The sequence below is a fragment of the Dysidea avara genome, chromosome 2 (genome assembly GCF_963678975.1).
Source record: "Dysidea avara chromosome 2, odDysAvar1.4, whole genome shotgun sequence".
NCBI lineage: Eukaryota > Metazoa > Porifera > Demospongiae > Dictyoceratida > Dysideidae > Dysidea > Dysidea avara.
The window spans coordinates 28,367,464-28,375,101 of NC_089273.1; the positions used below are offsets into that span (position 1 = coordinate 28,367,464).

Consider the following 7,638-nt stretch of genomic DNA (forward strand, 5'->3'; position numbering starts at 1 on the left):
GCTAATTCGTGATGTTAATCGCACAATATTTACACAAACTTTACCACAGACACTTTGTCATACAGTATGATAGTACTGTATAGTAGGGACCATGAAGGAATAGGCGTGGCCCATGAAAAGACATCACCCAAAAACCAGCCTCACTTTTCCCAGACAATGATGATTGATGCAGCATTGGTTAGACAAGACTAAGCCCAAAAAAGCCTTCACATCAACCCGAAATGCTTTCAACAAGTTGCTATGGAATGTTTTTAAAAAGTGAAAAATGTTGATTTGGTGGTAGCATGTGATGGCTTCCCTTTGTATCCCTAGTTTTCTTAGTGGCTACTTCGATTGCAGAGGTGCTTTTCAAGCAGTTCTTGATTCATAATGTTGTGTAACGGGTTAAACATAGCTGAAAACAAAGCGTAATGTACACTTCACTTTTTGGACAATAATTGATATAGCTGGGGCGCACGTCGCCATTTCGTTCTTTTGATGTGGTATGCATGGGTTCACCAGTCACAATAATTATTTACAAAAAGTTAACAAACAAGTACACAAAAAATTGGAATTTTTAATTAGAATAGGGATCATAGCACATCGATAAAAAGTACTGAAACAAGTTGGAGTAGTGCATGATATAAATCACAGTAAAACAACAAGAAGTGTTATATCCTTACTGTGCATTTCCGTTATGGTAACTTGAGCACAGTAGGGAAATAACACTTTACTATCATGCACTACTCGAACTTGTTTCAGTACTTTTCATCGATGTGCTATGGTCCCTACTCTAGTTGATAATTCCAATCTTTTTGTGAACTTGTTATTCTTCACTCAAAATGAATGATGCAACCTGGCCTCCTAAAAAAGCTATCTCACTATCTACTATTTTGTTATCCTACTTGTAGCAGTATAGTGTTATTAACAGTACCTCATACTGTGACTATAAATAAATATATATATATATATATATATATATATATATATATATGTATACTAGTATTGGTACCTGCCCTACATGCAGGGACCACATTATAGTAACAACCAAACATTAAACATCAGTGCCATGCATTCATGCGCATGGTGATATTATTTTTAATACCACCATCCTGCAAAGTACACACTGTATGACTGAAATGATGGGAAGCATGTAGGTACTCCTGAACCTGCAGAATTGCAGTAGCTAGCTAACTACTGTAGTAATGTGTATGATTATAACACACAGGTGTGAACTGTGTGAATGGTTCTAGTAGTACCTGTCCTATTATGCAGGCTATACATGTAGCATCGTTTGACCACTAAAGGCATTAATTTATTGGTATATACCTGCCCTACAATGCAGAAGTTGCCATATTGCATATTCTATGTTGGGCACATAGCTACGTATGTAATGGAAACCATGCATTAAAATTCATTGTTGCATGTGTAATGAGTATCACTTTTAAAGAACATGAGGCCATCTTGCAAGTACACTGAATGATGTGAGCATACATATAAACAGCAGAGCTGTGTGTACGTATATGTAACTACATAAGCAAAGACAACTGTAAGGCCATACATATATGACGTTTAATTTATTGACAGTGAAAAGAAACTATAATATAGGGTGCAGTACATGCCTATGGTGCAGGCTGAGCTTTGTATGTTAACAGTACTACATTCCCTTTACTACACTACAACCTATTGTCATCACCTCTAACCTCCATGATCCCTACATTTACAGCACTACTATACTGTATGATATTCAAGATTGAGATAATCTAATAAAGCAGTCACCTAACTACTCTAATAGAACATTCACTGGAAGCATATAGTTGGTGGAATTTTTCCAAATCTGCCTGCACCTATACATACAATGAAGTGCATTGGTCTGTTTAAAGGGCTTGATTCATCTACTTGTGTAGTTAAAATATATATGGCAATACTTGATTCAAGTACCCAATTTCCATTGAAAATGCTCTCAGATACAATCTTGTGTTGTTCAAATTTCAAAATTTTCCACTTTCAACATTATTATTTTAACATGCACCTATTCAGTGTTGTGTAATTGTGAGAGGGGTGCATCATGTACTTGGTTGTCTGTACCTACCCAAACTTTTCCATTAACAAAATGCTTCAGAGAGCCATACCTATAATCTAAAGGCAGTATAAAATATCTACAGGCAGAAAACATTATGATTTTATGTGGAAATGTCTCCAAATTGCAGTATTTTAGCATCTATTTTTCAAAAATTTCAGCATGTTGCAAATTTCAGCATCTAGTTCCAGCATGCGAACTGCACACCTCTACCCAAGAGATTAGTAGCTCGAGTTAGCCCCCCCCCCCTTTTATAAATCCTAGATCCGCCCCTGCCTTTGTACAGCTACTACTACCTATTATCAACCAATACAGTGTAACCTGTTAATCAGGACACTTGAAAATGAGGACACCTGCATAATCTGGACACTTGGTAATGGTCCTAAAGTATCCCTTAGCATGTAAACTCCTATGAGGAAACCTTGATAATCGGGACACTTTTGGTCAGTCCCTAGGTGTCAAAGGTTTCACTGTTGAGTGAAAAAATAGCATGAAAGAATACACAACAGAAAAGTGTGTTCCCAAAAAGGCTGTCAAACCGAAAAATGTACTAGCGTTGTTGAAGAAAGAAAAAGTTGTAACCCAAAGGTTAGAAAAAGCAAAAAAAAGCAATGCAACCAGGGTTTGAACTCACACACTATCAGTTTCAAGCCTCATGCTGTACCACATTGACTAATGTCACTTGTGGTTAGAATGCCTTCAAAGTTGTTTATAAAGGCATGCTCAAGTTGAATGGAATAGGTGTTTACTTGCGGTTTGCATGTGGTTTACAGAAAGAATTCAAGCAAATTTTTGTCTACACCCTTACACTAAATGCACTGTATACGACAAATGATGACAACTAGAGGCTTCATTTAAATGCTAGCTTATTCCTAGATGATGAATTCTTTGTTTGGTGCCAAAACCACTTTGATATGTGCAGTAACTGGCAAGAACAATGTGTGAACTCAAATGGAATGCAGACAGACAGACTGTCAGACGGCTTTTCAGCTTTATATATATATATAGATATAATATAAGTAGTTCACTAACTTTCTTTTACCCAGTTCATCACTACATCATTGAGCATTGATTGCAGAATTAAATTTTATCATCGATAACAAGCCAGGTCTCTAACAAAATTGGTTAGAAACCTGTTACAGGTTTCTAACCATTTTAAGGACCTGCTAGCAGGTCTCTTAGTGGTTTTAAAGACTTCATTACCTGCCAAAGATCAAAGCATATTATGCATTATAATAACAATGATTTATGCTATTATACAATTTAATCTCTATGCTTGTCTTATTCCAATACACTAAACCCGGGGAGTGGTTCTAAAAATTCACCGATTGGTTTCCAACTCTAAGGTAGATTTACTTATCCCATCAGGAGTGATGTCATTTCTGAGACATTGTATTTATAGTCTATTATTATCTTTTTACATATAATCATATACATGTAGTTGAGTTAACCATGAATAAAATCACTTTAACAAATGGTTGCATAAACAGTTTATATTAGTCTATACTGACCGATTCAATGCTTTATAAACTAGTTTTGGTTAGAACGATAATTATTTTAGAAGCTTCAAGGTGCGGAGAAGTCATTTTGTATGATTTGTGACAGAGAAACTGATCACTACAGGTTATACTAATGAGCTATTGTTTTAGATTGTAGATTTAAACTTTATTGACTTTTTCATTATTCAAATTTAAAAAGCTGACTGGCTTTGGAAACCAGTGAAATCTCTTAGAACCACACCTGGCTGCACTTGCTTCTGAACTAAATAGTTTACATATGCTAATAAGTATTCATAAAATCAAAGCACTTCTTCAAGATACAGTGAAATCCATGGTAAAATCTCTTTGAAAGTAATTTTCAGCTTTACTTGGATAAAGTATAAAAGCAAGACAAAAAATGTATTTAGTAAAAGTATTTGGATGCATCTCTCTCAAAAGGCTGAATATTTAGTTCCAGTACTGATGATGTATATATTGGCATGACATAATATTATACTGACCATACAAGAAAGATGTATCATGCAGTAGTAGATATCATGGAGGTTTGAACTTTCTCATTAATACTATATTAACCAGAATATCCAGAAACCAACCTCACAGTACCTTTATGGTGACTAGGCAGTATTTGTTAGGTATAATCATGTGTTTAGTGAGACCCAAAACAGTTCCATTAGGTAGGTCATTGGAAATTTAAAATAATTAAATTATGTAGCGGAATTTTCTACTGATTGGCTAGATACTTGCCCATAAAAGCTAAGGCTATGGGCTCACTTTTATAGACATCACTTCAGCCTGACATTTTTGTTTCACTGACAGAGTCAAAGTGCCATTGCAGTAACAAATTATGGCTTCCCTTTACTGACTAACATGTTTATAACACTTGAATTGCTTGCAGAGGCATGTCTTATACTATTCCTCATCTGTAATGCTGTGTAGTTGGCTGAAAACATAGCTGAAAACATAGTGTAATAGCCACTTCACTTTTAGTAATTGCTTGCTGCAGCTGGGAATTCATTTTGTATAGCTGATACCATTTTTTTTTGATGTGGTATGCATGGGTTCGCCAGTGATAATAAAAATAAAAGAAATCTTAAGTTTGATTAGGCAACATAGAAACAAAGGAGGTTGCCCACACTCCAGTCATGATTAGAATGAAGTGGGTCCACTAGTATATTTGTGGGTGTAGGCAACCTCCCTTGGTTTGTTATTTTTCATTATATGATCTCTAATTGAACTTATATGCTACTGTTTGTGTTGATCATAACCAGACTTCTAATAGTGTACAACTGACAGAATTTGGTGTAGTGTATACCATATATGGAAAGTTTGGTAGGAGAATTTTTTGCAAACTTGGCAAGTGAGCAAGTTAAATTCCATACACCAACCAAATACATGGATGTATCTGTACACCAGTACCACATGTATGCTTTATCTTGTTATTAAAAACACCTTTGTCTTTTAAGGCATCAATTCAGTAGTGTAATTTCTAGTCTACAAGTGTATGTACATACAAGACTAACAAATGAAATTTCATTAATTTTATCTATGTAAAACTGATCAAGTAACCCTACACTTTCCCTTTGTTTAGGTACAATAAAGAAAAAGACATTGCCAAAACATGGAGGCTATTCAAAGCATCAGTTTGTGAAACCACCACCTTCAACTTTAATCTGTTGTATTTTCCAACATGTCAGTCGAGAACCTTAGTACAGTGTGTGTTGTGGATCGCTCTTCTGTAAATCATGTCTTTTCAATACCAGTGTGTGTCCTATGGGCTGTGGTAAAGGTCACATTGCTGTACGCAAGAATAAACATGCTTCCATTGCTGTCAATACTTTAGAGTTGTTTTGCACTAACAAAGATAAAGGTTGCAAATGGCAGGGGGCATTGTTAAAACTAGATGAACATTTACTGCACTGTGATTCAGTGTTTCCCCAAAACAGTTGTCACACAAATGATCAGTCACTCAGTCGTTCTATGTTTGATCCCAATAACTGTGAGGTAGGAAGTGTATCTTATAATGAAAAAGAGAAATGCGAAGCTCTTGTGAAAGTTAAATGTGAGTATTATCACATAGGATGTGCAGAGCACATTGCACATGAAGATCTGAAGCAACACAACGAAAAACATTTGCATAACCACCTGTCCCTCACCAATAAAGAGCTCTTCAAGTTACAGGATGAAATTGAAACCAGTATTAGTCGGGTAGAATGAAACACTAATGAGGAGCTGGATGAGATAGAGAATGAGTTTTACAGCGTACAAAAGCAACTAGATTACTTGTTTGGAATTTGGAGTGTGAGGATAAATGTCATGGTAGCCAAAGAGATATCAGGAGAGTAGCACCTATGATTTTAAAAATAGACAGATTTCTTCACAAAGGTGATAATCTTATGATAACAAAGCAGCGATCTGAATTAGAATGGTCTAGCATTCCATTTTTAACTGATGAAAAAGGATACAAAATGTTTCTAAAATTTACTGTATTAAATGATACCTACTATTCAGTTGCCCTTCATTTGATGGGGGGACCCAATGATAATCAACTCAGTTGGCCCCTGAAGGGAAAGTTTGAAGTAGTTTTGCTGAACCAAATCAGTGACTGTGCCCATCGTAAAACAATAATATTGTATGACAGTAATACACCAGTCAGTAAAGCAAGCAGAGTGACTGGCTATGTTCTGGCAAGCTCAGAAGGTTGGGGTAATTTGAAGTTTATCACTCATCATGACCTCCATAAAATATCCCCCACTTGCCAGTTTCTTAAAGGAAAGTGTTTACTTTTTAAAGTTTCTAAGTTGGAGTGACACGAGTTATTATACTTGATACAGCTTAATGGTTTATAGGTTTTGTTGTATACACTGAGACATTGTATGTGGTTTGCCGACTATAAATTTCTTTTACTGCTTGTATACGTATTTTAAACACATGCATATTAAGTATATTACTTACAGTGTTTTGATTAATGAAGTTAGAACTTAGCTGCTTACCACAACAATTTTACTTAACTGAAATTGCAACAAATTTCATGCAGTAATTGGAGTGTTAATAATTTCAATATACTGTACTGTATGGATGGTTGCATTTGAACTGTCATTTGTAAAGTAGATATTGCTTATTATATTCGGATACCTATAGCTACAGCTAGCAGAATACAGATCAACTGATATACATACAGTAGTACTATGCACGTGTCATGTCAAAGATGACAGTGTCAATTACAGGGACTGGAATCACTGGATAAGCCAATGTGGCCAGTAAAATAGGCTGGTAAAAGCAAAGAGCATAATGCTGACATAATAAGCAGAGTTTTATAAAGCAGACATTAATTTTGATGAAATAAAAATAATTATGCCAAAGAAATAGCTCATGGAGATTATTATACTTTCATGTAACGTATTGTAGTATGGTTTATTCTGTATTATAGCTGTTGTTGTACAATCTTTTATTTATTAAGACTTCACAGCATGAGTGCTGAAGGTCTGTAGGACTCCTGGTGCTACAGCCTGTTTAAAGTATTACAGAAGTATGTTTGAAAAGGTGGAGAAAGAAGAATAATCCATGCATGACTGGACTTTGGCATTGTCAAACTTGCAGCCATCTGATTAATGGCTGAATGCTTACAGGAGTCTACCAGGCAGTCAGGATGTTAGTCTGCTTCAAGTCATTAAGTCAGGCTTTACAGGTTCCTTGAGCCTCCAGCTTACCTGTGACATAATACTAACTAAAGTTGCTCTGTCAGTTCTACAGCACCTTTTCCTTCAAATGTGTTAGCATTATTACTATTATAGTCTGTTCACGTTCACCAGTTGAGCTCTTGTTTCTTGTTAATAATTCTTGTTACAAGAGCCAGCTTGTCAAACATTTAGTAGTGCTTTGAAACCCTCAAATACCGAAACTGTTTATCAAAAAAAAGAGCTTTGATACAAACAAGAACAAGTGAGCTATGTGGCTTTAAAAATATCCCATACATTAAGTATGGATGATTCAGGTGTGTAAACATGTTTACAACATGAAAGCATGATTGTTCCAGTACAAAACCATTGTGAGTTACACGTGTTCACCTCTTTATTAGTAGTA

At 35.5% G+C, this 7,638-nt stretch overlaps 1 protein-coding gene across 1 annotated transcript in view; it reads left to right on the plus strand.

Annotated features, from left to right (window-relative positions):
* LOC136247027 (protein NLRC5-like) overlaps positions 1-5,332 on the plus strand; it is a 28,164-nt gene extending 22,832 nt beyond the window's left edge. The window contains exon 4 of the transcript XR_010697031.1: positions 5,147-5,332. The gene's annotated coding sequence lies outside the window, so the exon portion shown is untranslated. The remainder of the gene's footprint in view (positions 1-5,146) is intronic.
* The last annotated feature ends 2,306 nt before the right edge of the window (positions 5,333-7,638 follow it).